The 22,863-nt window shown below is 41.8% G+C and overlaps 1 protein-coding gene across 1 annotated transcript in view; it reads right to left on the bottom strand.

Annotated features, from left to right (window-relative positions):
• The window catches only part of LOC122548600 (CUB and sushi domain-containing protein 1-like), a 2,366,391-nt gene that overhangs the window by 1,298,669 nt on the left and 1,044,859 nt on the right, over positions 1–22,863 (bottom strand). The window lies entirely within an intron of this gene.

The raw sequence follows: 22,863 nt of genomic DNA, 5'->3' as shown, positions 1-22,863 counted from the left end.
TTGACTGAGCTCTGACTTTTTTCATTGGAGAAAAGGAGGAGAAGAGGGGACCTAATTGAGGTATACAAGATAATGAGTGGCATAGATAGAGTCGATAGCCAGAGACTATTTCCCAGGGCAGAAATGGCTAACACGAGGGGTCATAGTTTTAAGCTGGTTGGAGGAAAGTATAGAGGGGATGTCAGAGAGCTGTGAGAGCATGGAATGTGTTGCCAGCAGCAGTTGTGGAAACAAGGTCATTGGAGACATTTAAGAGATTGCTGGACATGCATATGGTTACAGAAAGTTGACGGTGCATCCATTAGGATCAATGGTCAGCACAACATCGCGGGCTGAAGGGCTGTGCTGTACTGTTCTATGTTCTATGTATATCATAGAGTCATAGAGATGTACAGCACGGAAACAGAGCCTTCTGTCCAACTCATCCATGCCGACCAGATATCCAAACCTAATCTAGTCCCACTTACCAGTACTTGGCCCATATCACTCTCAATCCTTCCTATCCATGTACCCATCCAATTGCCTTTTAAATGTTGCAATTCTACCAGCCTCCACCACTTCCTTTGGCAGCTCATTCCATACATGCACCACCCTTTGCGTGAAAAAGTTGCCCCTTAGGTCCCTTTTATATCTTACCCCTCTCACCCCAAGCCTATGCCCCTTAGTTCTGGACTCCTCACCCCAGGGAAAAAACTTTGTCTATTTATTCTATCCATGCCCCTCATGATTTAATAAACTTCAATAAGGTCACCCCTCAGACTTCGACACTCCAGGGAAAACAGCCCCAGCCTATTCAGCCTCTCCGTGTAGCTCAAATCCTCCAATCCTGGCAACACCCTTGTAAATCTTTTCTGAACCCTTTCAAGCTTCACAACATCCATCCAATAGAAAGGAGACCAGACTTGCATGCAATATTCCAACAGTGGCCTAACCAATGTCCTGTATACAGCCGTAACATGACCTCCCAACTCCTGTACTCAATACTCTGACCAATAAAGAAAAGCATACCAAACGCCTTCTTCACTATCCTATCTACCTGCAACTCTACTTTGAAGGAGCTATGAACCTGCACTCCAAGGTCCCTTTGTTTAGCAACACTCCCTAGGACCTTACCATTAAGTGTATAAGTCCTGCTAAGATTTGCTTTCCCAAATGCAGCACCTCGCATTTATCTAAATTAAACTCCATCTGCCACTCCTAAGCCCACTGGCCCATCTGATCAAGATCCTGTTGTAATCTGAGGTAATCTTCTTCGCTGTCCATGACACCTCCAATTTCGGTGTCATCTGCACACTAACCATACTTCCTATGTTCATATCCAAATCATTTATATAAATGACAAAAAGTAGTGGACCCAGTACTGATCCTTGGGGCATGGTCTGCTCGTGGAAAGGTAAGGCACAAAACTCTGACACTGCCTGGCAGCTTGTTTTGTGTAATGCTCATGAGTCAGAAGGCTGTGGATTGAAGATCAATTCCAAGATTTGAGTGCATGATCTGGGATGACATTCAAATCCACGTTGAGGGAATATTTCAGTGCCTTAGGTGTTTTCTTCTGGATGATTCATTAAAAGAGATCCCATCTGTCTGTTTTTGCGGACATAAAACATCCCAGAGCACTGTTCAATCTCAATGATAAAGGAGTTTTCTGATATTCCAGACACCGTCATGTCTCAATTAATATTGTAAAAAATACATTAGCTGACCACTTGCCTCAGTTTTTTGTAGGACCTTACCAAACTGTGAACTAGATTAGAATTGTCTATCAATAAACAGGGAACTATACTGTGTGATAATGCTGCTCCATTAACAAGGTTATGGTGTCCTTGGTTTTTTTTCAGGAGGTAGTAAAAATGCAGTATCAAAAGGCCTGGGCTTAGATGGGTTTTAGGGCCAATTTGATTATAACTAACAGATACTGTCTCAGAAAAAATGGCATTCAAGTTTGAAAAAGCAGTTGTAAAATGAAAGGGAAGTGGACAGTTCTCCCAGCTCAGTTGTACTCTGGTTTGATTTGGTTTTGGCAGTCTGACTATTCACTGAAAGTAGTCAGGCAGTTTAAAACTACTGGACCCAAAGAACCAGGCCCATAACTGGTACCTCTCTCTGACTTCTCTCCTGTCAGACCCTGTGATTGATTTTACATTTTCTGCCAATGAGGTATTTACGGGGATGGTTGCAACTATTTGGAACAGCATCATTAAGTTGGGATAGTCTGTCGAGTTTTCAGATAGGCTAAGTTATTCGGTATTCTGTTCTTTTTGCTTGTGTTTCATTTGGTAATCTTGTAAATAACTTCTGTTCTGTTTAAAACGAAGTGGTTTGAGCAGCTGCCATCCCTCCTGCAATATCTGCATGATACCTGCTTAAAACAACTAGCAAAGTTAAAGTCTGGACGACTTTGTTGAAATGTTTTGAGGGGGTCTGGCCTGATCCATAACAACTGCGACAACTCATTCACCTTGAAGTGCTCTTGAACGTCATGAAAGACTAAATAAATTCAGATTATTTTGTTCATTCACTATTGTATGCTACAGCAGAAACAAATATATTAACCATGCATTTGGCAGAACAGTGACCATTGTTGTGTAATTGGTTGCATCCCTGCCACTCAACCAATCATTCTGGTTCAAGTCACATGTCTGAACTCATCAGCATGGAACATTCATTCATAATACAGTCAGACATGTTGAGCATCAACCTGAAAATTCTCCCAAAACATGCCAGTGAAAAGCAGTAAGAATAGGAGTCATCCATACGATAGATAGAACTTTGAAGCTGCTATCATTACAAGCCCACGGATCCAGATTATAGAACATGGAATATAGAAAAGTACAGCACAGAACAGGCCCGTCAGCTCACAATGTTGTGCTGAGGATTATTCCTAAGCTAAAATAAAATAACCTAAACAATGCACCCCTCAATTTACTGCTGTCCATGTGCATGTCCAGCCGTCGCTTAAATATCCCTAATAACACTGCTTCCACCACTGCCATTGGCAAAGCATTCCATGCATTCACAGCTCTCTGCGTGAAGAACCTTCCTCTGACATCTCCTCTATACTTTCCTCCTAATATCTTAAAACTATGACCCCACATGCCAGTCAGTCCTGCCCTGGGCAAAAGTCTCTGGCTATTGACTCTACCCATGACTCTCATTGCCTCGTGTACCTAGATCAGATCACCCTACTTCCACCTTCTCTCCAGAGAGAAAAGTCCAAGCTTAGACAACCTATCTTCGCAAGACAAGCTCTCCAGTCCAAGCAGCATCCCTCTCCAAAGCTTCCATACCTTTCCTATAATAGGGCAACCAGAACAGGACACAATATTCGAAGTGTGGTCTCACCAGGGTCTTGTAGAGCTGTAGCAAAACCTTGTGGCTCTTAAACTCGGTCCCTCTGTTAATGAAAGCCAAAACACCGTAGGCTTTCTTAACAGCCCTATCCACTTTAGTGGCAACTTTGCGGGATCTATGCACTTGATCACCAAGATCCCTCTGTTCCTCCACACTGCCAAGAATCCTGTCTTTAATCCTATATTCAGCATTCATGTTCGACCTTCCAAAATGTATAACTTCGCATTTATCCAGCTTGAACTCCATCTGCCATTTCTCAGCCCAGCTCTGCACCCAGTCTATGCAATAGCCCTCGATACTAGCAATGCTACCTCCAACCTTTGTGCATCTGCAAATTTACTAACCCACCCTTCAACCTCCTCATCCAACTCATTTATAAAAATATAGAACAATACAGCGCAGAACAGGCCCTTCGGCCCTCAATGTTGCGCCGACTTGTGAACTATTCTAAGTTTGTCCCCCTACACTATCCCAAAATCATCCATGTGCTTATCTGAGAATTGTTTAAATCTCCCTAATGTGGCTGAGTTGACTACATTAGCAGGTCGTGCATTCCACGCCCTTACCATTTTCTGTGTAAAGAACCTGCTTCTGACATCTGTCTTAAATCTATCACCCCTCAATTTGTAGTTATGCCCCTTTGTACACGCTGACGTCATCATCCTAGGAAAAAGACTTTCACTGTCTATCCTATCTAATCCTCTGATCATCTTGTATGTCTCTATCAAATCCCCTCTTGGCCTTCTTCTTGCCAATGAGAACAGGTTCAAGTCTCTCAGCCTTTCCTCATAAGACCTTCCCTCCAGTCCAGGCAACATCCTGGTAAATCTCCTCTGCACCTTTTCCAATGCTTCCACATCCTTCCCGAAATATGGGGACCAGAACTGTACACAATATTCCAAGTGTGGCCGGACCAGCGTTTTGTATAGTTGCAGCAAAACTACAAAGAGCAGAGGCCCAAGAACAGAGCCCTGTGGGGCAGCACTCACTACTGACCTCCAGGCAGAATACTTTCCATCTACAACCACTCTCTGCCTTCTGTCAGCCAACCAATTCTGAATCCAGACAGTCAAATCTCCTTGTATCCCATACCTCCTGACTTTATGAATGAGCCTACTATGGGGAACCTTATCAAATGCCTTGCTGAAGTCCATAGACACCACATCCACTGTTCGACCTTTGTCAACCTGTCTCGTCACCTCCTCAAAGAACTCAATAAGATTTGTGAGGCATGACCTGATCCTATCTCTCCATCCTCCACACTTCCTGCCTCTATTCCTGAAGAATGGCTTTTGCACGAAACATCGATTTTCCTGCTCCCCAGATGCTGCCTGACCTGCTATGCTTTTCCAGCACCACTCTGATCTAAACTCTGGTTTCCAGCATCTGCAGTCCTCACTTTTGCCTCACTAAGCCATGCTGACTGCCTTTAATATTGCTATGCTTTTCCAAACAGTCATAAATCTTATCCCTCAAAATTCTTTCCAAAATTTTGCTGACCACAGATGTAAGACTGACTGGTCTGTAATTTCAAGGGATTTCCCTTTTTTCCTTCTTAAAAAGAGGAATAAGATTCGTCTCCCTCCAATCCTCCGGTACAACTCCCGTGGAGTGAGGAAGCAAAGATCTTTGCTGGTGGCTTTGCAACCTCCCTTTAGTAACTGTCCCTTTTCTTATTCTGCTATCTACCATCTAACCCCTAACTCCACTTCCAAGCATTAACCCTTCCACATACAGTCTTCTCCTGCTACCCAGCAGTGTCATTGTAAATATTGTAATTCATGGCAGAGATGGGAGAATTATAAATGAATTATAGCAATGGCTTTTACTGCAATTACTAAAAGATCAGTTACAAGGCAAAAACACACTATCTGGCAATTCAAATAAGTTCCAAGAACTATAAGGTAGATTTTCTGACTGAAGAAGCTAAGAATTCTCCAACCACAAGAAATAAGACAATGTGTCAATCGACTGTTCCATTGCCCAGAGGGTGAATTAAGCACTGGTGATGTGGTTTGATGAGTGTTGCTTCCAAAATGGCCCAGTGCAAACCAATTCTTCATACATTGTTAAATACTACAAATTTCAAACAGCAGATAGGTAATTGCCTGCTCAAACATCAAGAATAATTCACAGCAGATCATTTGATATTGCAAAAATCCCAAGAACTGTGGATGCTGAAAATCAGAAACAAAATCAGAAATTGCTGGGAAAACTCAGCAGGTCTGGCAGCATCTGTGGAGAGAAAACAGAGTTAACATTTTGGGACAGTTGCCCTCCTTCAGAATATTCTCAAGGTAATGATGAAACCAAAACTATATTGAGCAAGAAAGCAGTTTTCCGAGCTTTTGAGGTGCAAAATGAAAGAAAACCCATCAAATTTGAGTTGAAATCTCAAATAATCAACTGGTATCCAAGTTTTAGTGACTGCCATTTGGATTGGGCAACCTTTTGTTTGGCAGGGTTCTGGACTGAATTGGGATCTGGCCCAGTTGTTTATTAAATTGTGTTCCTGCACTGATTGTTGCTCCCTGATTGCAAAGCTGAATTAAAATGCTCAAAGCTTGCACCAAACATGCTTCAACCATTTCTGTCATGTCTTGAATTGCCTTGCCAGCCATCCTTAAAGTAGTTGACTAAATGTTCATACAACCAAATGTGTTGGAAGATATATCAGTCTAATTTGACTAGAGGCCCAGTTATATTATATAGCTTTCATCTCTTCATTATGTCTTTGATGGCATATCAACAGGTGACTTCAGGATAAACCTTGAGTCAATTCGCCCAATTGAATTTGGGGAAATATCAAATTAGCATTTTCAACAGTTCTGTGTTAACTGCAAGCAAGACATGTCTGAGGTTATGGTGCAGATTAGCAGCAGTGTTAGTGATGCAGACCACAATGACTATTTGCCTCAGATTACCATCAACAGCTCTATGTTTTCTTTTCTGACAGAATAAGTAGGAAAACTATGAGATAAATACAAACGTTTTTAAATTTATTTCAATAGTAACCTTTACGCTATTAGTAAAACTATGATCATAGAATCCTGTAATTGAAATAAAAGTTTCCTTTTCAGTCCAAAAATATATGTTTATTCATTTGCCAATAAAAATAAGTCTTCAGTTGTTTCATTGCAAGCAAATGTGTAATGCATCTCAAACTGTATCAATTCATAAAACATATTTTGTTTCTTCATCAAGACAAGGTGCATCATGTCTCATTTCTAACCTTCTGTCAGCTATTCCAATGTTCCTCTGGGTGATTTCCCTCCTTTAGAAAACTGAGCTCATCCAAAGCTTCAACTATACCAAGAACCACTCTCCTTTTAGTCGTGATTCTATTTATCTGCATCACAAAGACCTTTTATTTAAAATTCAATTATTGAGTTTAATTCCTTTTATAGTGTCATGAGAATGAATTGTGACCCCAAATTACTGACAAGTGTTTTAAGTACAGCGTGTTTTTTAACAGAAAGACAGATGGCACGATGCATCAGCGGTTAGCGCTGCTGCCTTACAGCACCAGGAACTGGGTTCGATTTCAACCTTAGTCCCCACCCCTTTCCGCCTTCTGCAAAGACCGTTCCCTCCGTGACTATCTGGTCAGGTCCACGCCTCCCCTACAACCCACCCTCCTATCCTGGCACCTTCCACCGCCACCGCAGGAATTGCAAAACCTGTGCCCACACCTCCTCCCCCACCTCCATCCAAGACCCTAAAGGAGCCTTCCACATCCATCAGGTTTTACCTACTCATCCACCAATATCATTTATTGTATCCGTTGCTCCCGATGCGGTCTCCTCTACACTGGGGAGACTGGGCGCCTCCTAGCAGAGCACTTTAGGGAACATCTCCGGGACACCCGCACCAATCAACCAGACTGCCCTTAGGCCGAACATCTCAACTCCCCCTCCCACTCTGCCGAGGACATGGAGGTCCTGGGCCTCCTTCACCGCCGCTCCCTCACCACCAGACACCTGGAGGAAGAACGCCTCATCTTCCGCCTCGGAACACTTCAACCCCAGGGCATCAATGTGGACTTCAACAGTTTCCTCATTTCCCCTTCCCCCACCTCACCCTAGTTCCAAACTTCCAGCTCAGCACTGTCCCCATGACTTGTCCTACCTGCCTATCTTCTTTTCCACCTATCCACTCCACCCTCCTCCCTGACCTATCACCTTCATCCTCTCCCCCACTCACCTATTGTACTCTATGCTACTTTCTCCCCACCTCCACCCTCCTCAAGCTTATCTCTCCACCCTTCAGGCTCTCTGCCTTTATTCCTGATGAAGGGCCTTTGCCCGAAATGTCGATTTTACTGGTCCTCGGATGCTGCCTGAACTGCTGTGCTCTTCCAGCACCACTAATCCAGAATCGGTTTCAACATTAGTTGACTGTCTGTGTAAAGTTTGCATGTTCTCCCCGTGTCTGCGTAGTGTTTCGTCCAGGTGTGCCAGTTTCCTCTCACAGTCCAAAGAAATGCAGGTTAGGTGGACTAGCCATGCTAAATTGCCCATAGTGTCCAAGGATGAGCAGGCTGGGTGGATTAGCCCTGGTAAATATGGGGTTATAGGGATAGGATAGGGGATAGGTCTGGGTAGGATGCTTTTCAGAGGGTTCGTGCAGACTTGATGGACTTGAATAGCCTCTTTCTGCATTATAGGGATCCTATCATTCTAAAATATACAAGTCAAAAAAATGGCTAAAGATGTAAATTCAGTGTCTGTCTAAAATCTGAGTGGCATATGCTCAGTCCTAAGAGGAATTATGGACTATTACACCTGAAGAAGCCAAAGGAAGTTCAGAAAGTAATATTTCGAAGAGAGAGATGCAGTGCAAAAATATTGAACTGTGATCTCCCATGGATTGTGTTCTTGACTATGGACATGATGAATAGAATGAAAGATGTGTTAATGTTTTATACAGCCAGGAATACACAAGTAAGAGGGGTTAAAAATCAACTGCAACCCCTGGTCTGTGTGCACTGCTGTCCAAGCTTGTGATTCATGTTGCACGATGCTAATGTGTGCTGTGAAGGGCCAGAACAGAGAGTTTCCACTGGACACTTAAATGTGCACAGTTAAAAAGTAAGACAGCCTCTACCTGACTGCTGAAGAAATTGTTCTTCACTAAAGTCAACTTCAAAGGAAACTGGACAAACTCCTTTCAGCTAACTTCAAAACCAAAGGATGTCTAACCGTCTACTGAACTGCAAAAGTCTGTGCTTCCATTAATGACACAAAGTTTCACAATCTATTTGTCATGGACAGGCCAGAGAGTCATTAATATTTTTTACTTTTAATTTTTTTGGAATCACGTCTCATTTCTAATCAATGCACGCGTGTCATGTTTAGTTCATTTTTTTGTCATGGTTGATTAGCAAACAAACTCACTCACTCTTCAACTCAAGAAAGCTTCTTTAAGATGCTCCTTCTAAAATATAAACACATTAAAGTTTGGAAAGTGTATCTACAAGGGAAGGGATCCTTTTCAAATGAACCAATCAAAGGAGGAGTTGAGTAACGAAGGGGAGTTAGTTTCATACCTCTTCAGCAGAGAGTAATACCATATGGAAGTATACAATTTCACTATAAGGCCATAAGAGATAGGGACTTGAGTTGGCCATTTGGCCCCTCGAGCCTGCTCTGCCATTCAATGGATCATGGCTGATCTGACATTCCTCATGGCAGCCTTTACCCTGCCACCCTTGATTCCCTTTCTGATGAAGAATCTATTTATCTCAATCTTAAATAGGTACATGGACTTGCCCTCACAGCTCTCTATGGCAAGGAGTTCCAAAGACTTGCAGCCTCTCATGAAAGAAACTCTCCCTCATTTCAGTCTTAAATTGGCACCCCTTTATTCTAGACTATGCCCTCTGCTGCTAGACTCTCCGATGAGGGGAAAAATTCTCTCAGCATATATCCTGTCAAATCCTTTAAAAATTCAAATATGTATCAATGAAATTGTCTTTCTTTTTTGCTAAACTCCAATGAGTAGAGTTCAAACCTGTTTAACTTTTGCTCATAAGATAGTCCCTCCATATTAATGAAAATCCTAGTGAACCTTCTCTGAACGGCCTCCAATGAAATGATATCTTACCTTCCATCAGGGACTAAAACTGCTCACAGTACCCTAGATGTGGTCTCACCGGCACCCTGTATAATCACAGCAAGACTTCCTGACTCTTATACTTCAACCCCTTTGAAATAAGGGCCAACATTCCATTAGCTTTTCAGATTGCCTGCTGTTGAAAATGTGTTGCTGGAAAAGCGCAGCAGGTCAGGCAGCATCCAAGGAACAGGAGAATCAATGTTTCGGGCATAAGCCCTTCTTCAGGATTGCCTGCTGTACCCACCTGATTGCTTTCTGTCTTTCATGCACAAGTAGCCCAAAGTCTCTTTTGTGTTGCAGTTTTTTGCTATTTTTTCTCCTTTGAAAAACTATTCTGCTCTTTCAAACTCCCTTCAAAAATGAACAACTTCACATTTTCCTACATTAACTCCATTGGCCATTTTTTCCCATTTACTGTATATACTCTTGGATAGGTCAACCTCATATATAGGTCAACCCCTTATTTTTGGCCAAGAAAAGCTTGTATTTTCCATACACCTCATGTATACATTGACCCCCTAGTTCTTCACAGTTGCAGATCAACATTTATGAGTCACTGTGCCTGCCTGTTGCACTTCACTGCGGCTTTCCAGTCCACTGGCCATACCGCTCCACTCCGGGTGTTCCAGTCTGCCAGCCGTCACAAACCACTCCAAGGTTTTCACAATTACTGTGTTCCGCGGAGTCAGTTTCCGCAGCTTCATTTACCCGCGGTTTACCAGCGCAAACGTATTACAGAGTACTTTCAGGGACTGGGGGCTGTCTGGAAAGTAAATTCCCCGTTTTAAATGACCAATTGGGCATTGACTTGTTAGTGATCATCTTCCTCTCGCTCGCACTTAAAAACTCGAAGATGAAATGCAAATAACAATCAAGATTTGAGTACAAATCTTTTTCTTCACCATCTGTCCTATACTCACCCACAGTAGATATTACCAATATAGTATGAAAGTATTATAATTGTTTTAGCACTTTGTACAAGCTGGGTCTATTTAATTTTGTTTAACTTTGCTAATATCCAAGATATTATTGATTTTTTTTATAGAGATCTGGATCTTGTTTGTCCATTGTTTGACTCAAGCCAAACATGAATTTCATCCCCTTGAAAACAATACCTCATTTATAAGTTGACACCCTAATTAAGAATGAACTTAAAAACTTGACCTATAGATGAGTATTTACAGTACTTATCCTATCACTATCTCACTGTCAAATGTTTCTATTCCCCCTCACAACTTGCTTTTCCATCTATTTGTGTCATCAACAAATTTGGCTACAGTTTATTTGCTTCCTTTCTCCAAGTGCTAAACTTGGGGGTGACACGACAGCTGTGGTTAGCACTGCTGCCTCACAGCACCAGAATCACAGGCTCGATTCCTGCCTCAGGTGACTGTCTGTGTGGAGTTTGCACATTCTCCCCGTGTCTGCGTGGGTTTCCTCCAGGTGCTCTGGTTTCCTCCCACAGTCTAAAGATGAGTAGGCCAGGTGAGTTGGCCATGCTAAATTGCCCATAGTGTTATCTCAATTAGTCAGAGGGAAATGGTCTGGGTGGGTTACTCTTCGGAGGGTCGGTGTGGACTGGAAGGGCTTGTTTCCACACTGTAGGGAATCTAATATATTGTAAACCGTTACGGTTCCAGCATTGATCCCTGTTGAACCTTACTGGTCACAGGTCACCAACAAGAAAAATTCACTGTTTCCTTTATCCAATGCTCTATCCATGCCAATATATTACCTCCAATACCAGTGGCTCTTATCTCATGACTTAATCTTTTGTGAGGTATCTTGTTGAACATCTTCTGGGGCTTCATTTAAAACACATCTATTTGTTCCCCTCTCGCCAATCTGTTTGCAATTTTTTCGAAACACTCAAACAAGTTAGTCAGATATGATTTTCCTTTCATAAAGCCATGTTGATTCTGTTTGGTTAAATGATGTTTCCAAATGGGCACCTATTACTCCTTTAATAATTGATTTCAGAATTTTTCCAACAATATGTGTTGGGCTAATCAGCCTTTAGTTACCCACTTTTGCCTCTCTCTCTTTTTGATTAATGAGGTCACATTAGCAGTTTTCCAATCCTCTGGTACTCCTCCAGAATCCAAGGATTTTTGGAAAAGTACAAACAATGTACCCATTATCTCTGTAGTTACTTTGTTCAGGATACTTGGATGAAAGCCATCAGGGCCAGGAAACTTAGCGGTCTTTAATCCCATTCAGTTATCTAAAACTCCTTCTCTCACAATGGTCATGGTACTTAATTCCTCCATAATATTCTCTTGTTTTAATGGGATGTTCAAAGTATCTTCCACTGTAAAGACTGATGCAAGATATCTTGCTTCCCATAACTATCTTGCCAGATTCATTTCCTAAGGAGTTTATGTTCACTTTAATACCCTCTTCATTTTCATATGATTAAATAAGTTCTCATTGTCAGATTTTATATTCCTCACTAGTTTGAACTTATAGGTTACTTTCTGTCACTTTATTATATTTTCAGTTGTGCTTTGTTAGATTCTGAATTTAGCCTAGTCTTTGAGGTTATTACTGACTTCTGCCTCCTTTTATGCTTTTTTTATATTTCAACTCTCCTTCACATCCTTAGAATCATAGAATCCCTACAGTGTGGAAGCAGGCCATTTGGCTCATCAAGTCCACATTGACCTCCCAAAGAGCATTCCACCCAGATACACCCTATCCCTGTAATCCTGCATTTCTCATTTCTAACTTACCTAGCCAACATATCCCTGGATACTCTGAGCAATTTAGCATGGTCAATCCATCTAACTTGTACATCTTTGGACTATGGAAGGAAGCCAGAGCACCCAGAGGAAGCCCATGCAGATGTGGGAGAATGTGCAACCTCCACACAGACAGCTGCCTGAGGAAGGAATCAAACCCGGGTCTCTGGCGCTGTGAGGCAGCAGCGTTAACCACTGAGCCACCATGCCACCCATGGTTCCATGGTTAGCCATGGTTGATTAATCTTTTACTGAGAATCTTTCCTCCTTACTGGGATATATTTTTGCTGAGATTCGTGAATTATCTCCTTAATTATCTGCCATTGCTTGCTTCCTGTTTTTACTGCTTATCTATCTGCCCAGTTCTCTTTAGCTAAGTTTATCCTGTTTGATTAGAATTGTCTTTATTTATGATAACACAGTTAGTTCCAACCTAAACTGCTCACACACAAGTTGTATATTAAATTGTATCACGTTATGATAATTTTTTCCTAACTGAGCTTTTACTCTGATGTCGGTTATCAAACCTGCTTCATTATCATTACCAGCTTCAGGATAAACTGCTTCCTGGTTGACTCCATGACCTATTGGGAGGAAGTGAGGACTGTTGGTGCTGGAGATCAGAGTCAAAAAGTGTGGCACTGGAAAAGCACAGAAGGTCAGGCAGTATCCGAGTAGCAGGAAAGTCAACATTTCGGGCTTATGCCTGATGAAGGGCTTGTGCCCAAAACATCAACTCTCCTGCTCTTCGGATACTGCCTGACCTGCTGTGCTTTTCCAGCACCACACTTTTTGTCCATGACTTATTGCTTAAGGAAGCTATCCCTATTGCACTCTATGAATTTATGCTCAGAGCTACCCTTTTCAATTTGATTGATCCAATTAACATGAAGACTAAAGTCACCCATAATTATTGCAAATGTATCAGGTTTCCTGCAGAGTGGCTTTTGTTAAGGGGTGGGACATGTCTTCTTCCCTTGCTATCATTTGTTTAACCCCACAAATGGATTCTACATCATCTGAGCCAAGACCATCTCTCAGAGCTGTCCTCATTTCATCTCTTGCTAAAAGTGCTACTTTACCATCTTTATCTTTCCTCCTGTCTTTCCAAACATTTAAAAATCCCTGAATATTAAGTTGACAGTTCTTATCTCCTTGTAACCATGTCACTGTAATAGCTACAAGATCATGTTCATTCACCTCAATTTGCAATGTCAGTTTGTCTAACGTGTTCCATATTCTTTGTACATTAGAATTCAAAGCCATTCGACTTGCCTTTTTGCCTTTTTCAATCATCCTATTTTTTTTCTTTTGTTCTGGCCCTCTTTGCCTTTTGCCCTGGATTGCTCTGTTGACTGTTTCTGCATTTTACTGTTCTTTATTGCTGTCTTTGTTTCTCTTTCCCTTGTCACCATGCTTCAGTTCCCAACCCTCTGCAATTCTATTTTAAACCATTCTGGCAGATAATCGCCCAAGGGCATCAGTACCGGTGCCCAAGTGTTAACCCATCCAGTTTGTACTGGTCTCACTTTCCCAAGAACCAATCCCAATGTCCCAAGAGTCTGAAACCATCCCCTTTGGACCATCTTTCCAGCTACGTATTCATCCATTCTATTCTACTACTTCCACTCTGACCAGCACCTGGCACTGGCAGTAGTCCTGAAATCACTACATTTGAGGTCCTACTTTCCAACTTACTGCCTAACGCCCTACGTTTAGTTATTATGATCTTGCCTTTGTTAAAAAAATTATGTCATTGGTACCAAGGTGTATCATGACCATTGGGTCTTCACCCTCCCCCTCCACAGTGCTCTAAGACCCCCTTGACCCTTGCACCAAGGAAGCAACACACCATCCTGGAGTCTCATTTATGGCCCCAGAATGCCAAACTAATCTGCTTACAATTGAATCCCTTATAACTATTGCATTCCCACATTTTCTCCCCCTCTCCCATGCAACAGAGCCAGTTGGAATTGTAGTGAATTGGTAACCCTCACCCACTGACTGATTATGACAATGGTCTCAGCCTTCTTTTTCTCTGTAACTGTGACCAGCTTCACAACTCTCCTCTCCTCAGCCAACTCTGCACCTACCCCTTCTTTGTTGCTTGGACTCTGGCCTATTGTGCTTCGCCTTTTGTTTGTCCCATGATTCACAGCTGTACCTTTTACTGGCTTGAATATGGACTGGAATTTCCTGCCTGAAACTTTCCACCCCTCCTTCTTTGCTGCAAATATCGCCTTCTATAGCTCAGCAGTCTCTTGCTCCTTATTTTGCCTTTGTGGCATGCTTCGTCATTGTGCATGCACGATTATTATTGTAAAGGAAACAACACTGCTCACATTACCTACAACCCGCAATACAATGTGTCTTTGACAAGTTTAATCAAATTTATCCCATAAAGGGAATACTTAATCTAAAATAATTTTACCATGCATCCTTGCTGAATCTAATAACAAGTAAACAACTGTTTCCAATATTTAGAATGTTAGTTCATAAATAAAGTACCACAAAATGCAAATTAAACTTGATTTCCTTCTCTACATAATGATTCATGATGTATCAGTGGTATAGGACACTGTACAAAACAATTTATCAAGCCGGGGGAGCTGTGTTCTTTTATTGCAAGGCATATTCATTTCTGTTGTTTTGTGTAAAATGTTACAACACAGAGTATTAACTGTTAGCAAAGCTCACATTAGGAAGCCAGAGGAACTGCATCATTATTCCAGACTCGACAAAGGTACACTCTAGGAATTCTAAGAGTGTTTTCAAGAAGGTTAATGTTCAGATTTTGTACTCATGAACACAATAAGGTGATCTCTGCAAAGTCCCAATGTTTAATTCGCATTGGAAGCAAAAAAAACACTTAGGGAAATTCCTTGCAAGCTTCCGAGCACATACAAGAAGCCATGGCAAACTTCATTGGCTATTAAAGTGAGCAATTGGTGAAGATTATCTGAGTTAGATAGAAAGCAGTGCACGAGCTGATAGGCCATCTCATAGAAGGAGCCACACAGACTGAGTCAACATAAAGTTATATGCAATAAAGGAGCCTCCTCCCTCCTTAGGGCAAAGTATCTCATCCATAGTACAAGAAAAGATTGGAAACATTTGTTACAAATGAACAAAGAGGGACTGAAGCAAGTAACTTGCTAGTAGAAGAACCCATTAGGTAAATGGAGCAGGTTAGTTAAATGGAGTGTTTCTCCATTAAATGTTCCGATTAAGTCTTAATTGTTTCACTGAAAGTGGAACGGCTGCAACATACTGGAGTCCAACAATATAGTTATTGTGCTAGCCACTATACCACTGTTGCCAAAATAATTATTTTCTCCGATTCACTTAAGTCAAATCAAGTGTTTGGGATTTCTACATGCTGCCCTGAAACAAGAGTCCAGTCTGATCTGCTCACAGAGGTGAATGAAATTCAGGTCAAGCATCACTGTTCAGGTTCCGAATAGGAAGGAATGCATTATAACCAAATAGGAGCTCAGCTTTACAGACCAATAAATATATGCAGCAGATTTTCTCTGTCAAGAGGATTCAATCTTGCTTTAAGCAAATTCAATCATCTGACTCAGGTGTAAAGGTATTCAGTTGATACCCACTCACAATGAGACTTTTTAGAATTAATATGTAAAATGAGGGTCTCCCTGACAAAAGAAACATTTGCTGTTTATGATTAATTATCAAGGAGGTGGTGAATCATCCTCTTGAACCTCTGTAGTCCGTCTGCTGAAGGTATTCCAGATGGAAGGCAGAATGTCCAAAGATTTTGATCCAGCAACAATGAAGAAACAGTAATACAGTTCATAGTCGGTATGGTCTGTGACTTGGAGATGAAATTGCAGTTGACAGAATTCCCCTTTGTCTGCAGCTCTTGTTCTTGGGGTTTGGAAAATGCTGTTGAAGTTATCTTTTGTCTTGATGCATTGAATATTGCAGGTGAGGCACCCTGCAAATACATGCTTCTAGTGTTGAAGGAGTGAAGGTTTAAGAATGCAGTCTTACTGTCCTCTGGATCATGTAGAGCTTTAAAACTGCTTTTGAAGTTGCACTTATCCAGACAAGTGGGAAATATTCCACTAGACTTTTTTCCTGTAGCTGGTGGACGAATGTTAAGGAAAAAGGAAGTGAGTCACTTGCTGGAAGATATCCAACCTCTTACTTTGACAGCATTTACGTGTTGGATTCAGTTCTGTTTCTGGTGAATGGTGGTCATCAACAAGTTGGAGGTGCTGGATTCAATGATGGCAATGTCATTGAATGTCAAAGGGAAATGGTCAGATTCTTCCTTGCTGGAGATAATCATTGTCTATCTAAGTGCAGCATAAACATTACTTGCCACTATTAACCCAAGTCTTAATATTATCTGAGATTTATTGCATGTGCTCACAGATTACTTTAGTAACTGACAAATTGCAATTGAAATCTAAACCATACTGAGCAATTATCAGTGAAAATGATAATTTCTAACCTCATAACAATGGGAAGGCCATTAGTAGAACAGTTGAAATGGGGAATCTAGACCAATGCCTGAAGGAAATCTTATGATGACGTCCAGGATAGAGATGACTAGACACCTTTAACCACAACCTTGACCATTACATTAGATACATTTCCACCCCTCCCATTCTCAATTCCACAAAGGTCCCCTTGTGTCTCACTCAGACAATTGAGGATAAAATGTCAAAGTTAGCTCAGCAGTCGATATAGGCCCAAGGTTTTTATGAGGTCAGAAGCTGAGTGGCTCTGGAGGAACATAAACTGAGCAACAGTGGGCAGTTTATAGCTGAGTAATGCTTCCTGTTACACTTTTTTCACTTTGCTGATTAAAAGTTGACAGACGGCACAATAATTGACCAGTTTCGATTTGTCCCGCTTTTTGTGGATAGGACATACCTATGAAATCTTTCACACTGTCAGGTTGTTGCTAGCACTGTAACTGTACTGAAAAAGCTTGGCAAGGGCCTAACTAGTTCTGAATTGCAACGTTATCAGGCTCGAACGTTATCAGGCCACACAGCCTTTGCACTATCCAATGCTCTCAAATGTATCCTGATATCATAAGGAGTAAATATTTATGAGTATAACTTCAGCATTGTTTTACGCACTCACATGCAATCATTGTTGATGGGAATGTTTGCGGATCCTCATCCTCTAGACAATTATTAGTTATTGACAACTATTCACAAATTGCTGAGGCAAGACTGTAGAGCTTTAATCTGATCTAGTGATTGTAGAATCACTTACTTCTGCCTGTAGAGTGCAGCATTCACTGCTTGGCACAGAAGTAGTCCTGTTTTGTGGTTTCACCAGGTTGGCATCTCATGTTTAAGTGTGCCTGTGCTGATCTTGGCATGCTCTCCTACCCCTTCCATTGAACTCACAGTAGGGTGAGGAATATGTCTAGGAAAAAGTGAGGACTGCAGATGCTGGAGATCAGAGTCGAGAGTGTGGTGCTGGAAAAGGACAGCCGGTCAGGCAGCATCCAAGGAGCAGGACCGTCGACGTTTCAGGCATAAAACCTTCACCAGGAATGAGCTCATTCCTGATGAAGGGCTTATGCCGAAATGTCGCCTCTCCTGCTCCTCGAATGCTGCCTGACCAGCTTTGCTTTTCCAGCACTGCACTCTTGACTAAGGAATATGTCTAACAGTCAGGTTACAGATTGTAGTCAATGACAATTCTGCAGCTGCTGCTGCTTGTCTACAGCATCTCGTGAATTATAAAAATGCTTAGAAATGAGACGTGGCCTCAGTTTATGGGGTGAAATCTCCTACACCCATGATAGGACAAATCCCAGAGATGTTTTAAACAAATATGAGTTCTGGCTCCAATGCCGATAGGTTCAGAGATGTAAATCATATGGTGCATCCCTGGTGATTAACAGGCTTAAGCCACTACCCACCAGGGAGCCTGCAGGGATATGGAAGGTTGGGGCCTGCTCATGCTCCAGCACATTCATAATAGCCCTGGCTTGATAGAGAGCTGTGGCATATGTGGACCAGCTCCAATGTTATTGGTAAAACTCTAGGGAGCACATAACTGAGTGACAATGTTACAATCAAGGGCAAGTAGAGACAAAGCGTGCTGCAACAGGCAGCAGTTCAGGTGAATGATATCTCAGTCAGAAAACAAGAAGAATGGGAGAAAGAGTGTCGAAAACAGATGGCATCAGGACAGTGCAACAGAGGGAACAGCCTGTGCTACCACAGTGTAAAAGGCTAATAGTTAACAATGTAAGGCCAGTGCGTCACAATGGGGGTACAGTTTGTCACAGGATGAAGGGACAGTGCTGTTTCCGGTGAGGGGACAGTTGTTTATAATATGAAGGGACAGTGCTGTTGGTGGGAGGGCACAGTATGTTACAGTATGAAAGACCCATATTTGATTGATAAGGTCAATTTCAAGTAGATTTTGTAGGAGCAGATTACTGCAGATGCTGGAAACTGTAGTGAAAACAACAAGTGCTGAAAATTACAGCTGCTCAAGCAGCATCAGTGAAGAGTCAGCAAGCTAACGTTTCGAGTCGAGATGACTCTTGTCAGGTCTGATGAAGTGGGTGTGATTTCCGGCACTTTTAGTTTCAAATAGATTCTGGCCAGGTATGGTTTCTCTCAACATCTGGTACAGGCTCAGTCTAGCAAGGATGTTGCTTAGGACGTAGCCAGTTTGAACAGTGATGGTGCTCCAGAGCCACTGTTCATGAGATATTTATGTCCCCTGGCAGTGAACATTCTGTACCCTTGCCATTCTCAGTAGATTTTTAAAGCATTCAATATGGCATTCAAAGCATTCAAAGTTGCCACCCAAGTTGATAGGGTTGTTCAGAAGGCGTATGTTGTGTTGGCTTTCATTAGCAAAGGGATTGAATTTAAGAGCCATGAGGTTATGCTGCAGTTCTATAAATCACTAGTGACTTCACACTTGGAATATTGTGTTCAGTTCTGATCGCGGTGGAATCTTTAGAGAGGATGCAGAGGAGATTTACTAGGACGTTGCCTTAATATGAGGGCATATCTGAGAAAGAAAAGTTCAGGGAGCTGCGTTTTTTCTCATTGGAGCAAAGAAGGGATAAGAGGTGACTTGCTAGAGGTGTACAAGATGATGAGAGGCATAGATAGAGTGGATAGCCAGAGACTTTTTCCCAGGATGGAAATGGCTATCATGAGCAGGCATAATTTCTCTGTGGTTTCAGGAAGTTTTAGGGGAGATGTCAGAGATAGGTTCTTTATACAGAGGTTGGTGGGTGCATGAAATGCACTGCCAGCAGTGGTAGTAGAGTTGGATACTTTAGGAAAACTTAAATGACTCTTGGATAGGCACATGGATGATAGTAAAATGAAGGGTATGTAGGTTAGTTTGATCTTAGAGTAGGATAAAAGGTCGGTATAACATCGAGGGCTGAAGGGCTTGTACTGTGCTGTACTGTTCTTTGTTCTATGAAGCAGCAACATGAATCTGCAGTTTGAACAGGAAGGTAGGTGATGACCAGATTTCCTTTCTGATGGGTGACCCAGTACCTTGAGACCTTGTGGAATTTAGTATCAATATCGAGGTGTCCCAAAGCCACTTTGCACTGACTGAATACCATTGTCCTAACATATCTGGTGGTTTGGTCCTATAAGTAAAAATTGTGATAAGAAGCTGCTAGAAGTTTCCAAAAATTCAAGTGGCCCACATCATGTTCAATTTTTATTGTATTAATCAATTAATTATTTTGCAGATGTTAAGTCCTATCACTCCTCTTTTTCAGGGAAGAAATCAATGAAAGCTGGCAGAATGCTTTGGACCTGGTGATATCTTGGCGGTCAAAGAAAACCATCCGCTTTTGCTTAATCGTCCACTGCACCTCTCTCCGAAATGGACCAGAAAATTATGGATACATAAATAAAAAACAGACCTATCAAACTAAAGGGAAGAAAGTAACAAGAAAATAAAGCTAATGGAGAGATTCTTTTCAGCAACAATATTAAATAAAAATGTAAAATGTTGAAGGAAGAGGAAACAGCAATAAGGAGAAACAAGATAAGTTGCCAATGCATCCTGTATGTGACAATTTGCCACTTTCTTTCAAATAGGAGCTGAATGACCATCTGGCTGTGGCTAAAGTAACTCCAAAATGGATTTTGAGGTTGATATGTTATTGGTTATCACGGCCTCCTGGAAGTCATAAAATCAAAAAGTCACAGCATGGAAACAGAACCCTCACTCCAATTTGTCCATGCCAACCATGTTTCCTAAACTGACCTATTTACATTTGCCTGCATTTGGTCCATGTGATTCTAAATCTTTCTTATCCATAAACTTGTAACTGTACTCATCTCTACTATTGCCTTTGGCAGCTCATTCTATATACGTGCCCCCCTCTGTATGAAAATGTTGTGTCTCAGGTACCTTGTCTTTCCATCTCACCTTAAACCAATGCTCTCTAGTTTTGGACTCCACTCCCCTGGGGAAAAGATCTTGGCTATCCACCTTATCTATGCTCCTCGTGATTTTATAAAACTCTACAAGATCACCCTTCAGCCTCCTACGCTACAGGGAAAAATGTCTCAGCCTATCAAGCCCACCCTTATAATTCAAACCCTCTAGTCTGGGTAACATCCTTGTAAATCTTTTTTGCACCCTTTCCAGTTTGATAACAGCCTTCCTGTACCAGGGTGACCAGAATTGTAGGCATTACTCTAAATGTAGTCTTACCAATGTCTTGTAAAGCCTCAATACAATATCCTAACCCCTGTACTCAGTGCTCTGACCAATGAAGGCAAGTGTGCCAAACACCTTCTTCTTCACCACCTTGTCTACTCATGATGCCACTTTCAAGAAACTATGTACCTGCACCCCTAGATGTCTCTGTTTGACAACACTCCCCAGGGCCTTACCATTAACTATGTAAGTCCTGACCTGGTTTGTCTTACCAAAATGCAACACCTCACATTTATCTAAATTAAACTCCATCTTCCATTCCTAAGGCCACTGCCAATTACTCTCTTTTGTTAAAATGCCGAAAATACTTCTTACTTCCTTTTCGGTTGCCTCGCTCAACAGTTTGCATAGCTGGTGTGTTGATGTACTATTTTGTTTTCTCTTTAATGCATAAGGCAGGATGAATCTGCAAATCTTTCATGCCCCTCTTTACATATTCATAAAAGCCAAAGCAAATATGCACCTTTAAAACATTTTATCAATGCATTTTCCTTAAGATGGATGAAACCTGTATCTTCCAAAGGCAAATATGGCAGTATGTGCATATTGCCTTAGCTTGTCTGCATGAAGCACTTTTGCACATTCTTCAGTATGGTTTTATTTGGGGACCCTGGCTGGGCCGTTGAAGTATAAAAATGCACTTTACCACTCATCTAAATGCATGAGAAGTTGCAATGTTCCGCTTGACAAACTTACTGCAGTTATGCAGGGCCTTGGTTAGGCCACACTTTGAGTATTGTGTGCATTTTTGGTTTCCTAGTCTGAGGTAGGACATTCTTGCTATTGAGGCAGTTCAGCAAAGGTTCACCAGTCTGATTCCTAGGGTGGCAGGACTCTCATATGAAGAAAGACTTGATTGACTGGGCTTGTATTCACTGGAATTTAGAAGAATGAGGGGGGATGTCATAGAAACATACAAAACCTGAGGGGACTGGACAGGCTGGATGCAGAAAGAATGTTTCTGATGTTGGGAAAGTCCAGAGCTAGGGATCACAGTGTAAGAATAAGTGGCAAACCATTCAGACTGAGATGAGGAGGAATTTGAGAGAATTGTGAGCCCGTAGAATTCTCTCCCACAGAAAACTTTTGGGACCAGTTGGTTGGATATATTCAAGAAGGAGCTGTACATGGCCCTTGCAGCTAAAGGGATCAAGGGATATGGAGAGAAAGCAAGAGTTGGATACTGAAATCGCATAATCAGCCATGATCACATTGAACGGTGATGCAGGCTCGAAGGGCTGAATGGTCTACACCTGAACCCATTTGTTTGCTTACCTTCTTGTTTGCTAATTAATACTTAGTGTAATTCAATTACATCATCAGTTAATTGTTCTGGCCCCAGATGCAGGATTTTAAGTTTCATTAAACGGTCTAAGTGATGGACTCAGACCTATCTGAAAAAAAGACATTCCCAAAGAGATTTCAAGTTAATGCTTTTTTTTTTAAGAATTCAGGGCTTTTAATCTGCTTATTTTATTTTCTTATAGCCAGCAATACTTTTCATTGCAAGGTTAATTTTATGGAGGAGATAAAGCAACCTTTAAGAAAGAATGTGACTCATTAATTGCATGTGTCCTAACCATTAATATTTACAAAGGGGAAGAAACTACACAGTAACAGTGAATCAGACCTTTATTTTTCTGGGAGAAAGTGAGGACTGCAGATGCTGGAGATCAGAACTGAAAATGTGTTGCTGGAAAAGCGCAGCAGGTCAGGCAGCATCCAAGGAGCAGGAGAATCGACATTCCAGGCATGAGCCTTTCTTCGGGAATGAGGAAAGTGTGCCAAGCAGGCTAAGATAAAAGGTAGGGAGGAGGGACTTGGGGGAGGGGCGTTGGGAATGCGATAGGTGGAAGGAGGTTAAGGTGAGGGTGATCGGCCGGAGTGGGGTTGGGGGCGGAGAGGTCAGGAAGAAGATGGCAGGTTAGGAAGGTGG

Source organism: Chiloscyllium plagiosum, chromosome 3 (genome assembly GCF_004010195.1).
Source record: "Chiloscyllium plagiosum isolate BGI_BamShark_2017 chromosome 3, ASM401019v2, whole genome shotgun sequence".
Taxonomy (NCBI): Eukaryota; Metazoa; Chordata; class Chondrichthyes; order Orectolobiformes; family Hemiscylliidae; genus Chiloscyllium; species Chiloscyllium plagiosum.
This window is presented reverse-complemented; position numbering and strand designations above follow the sequence as displayed.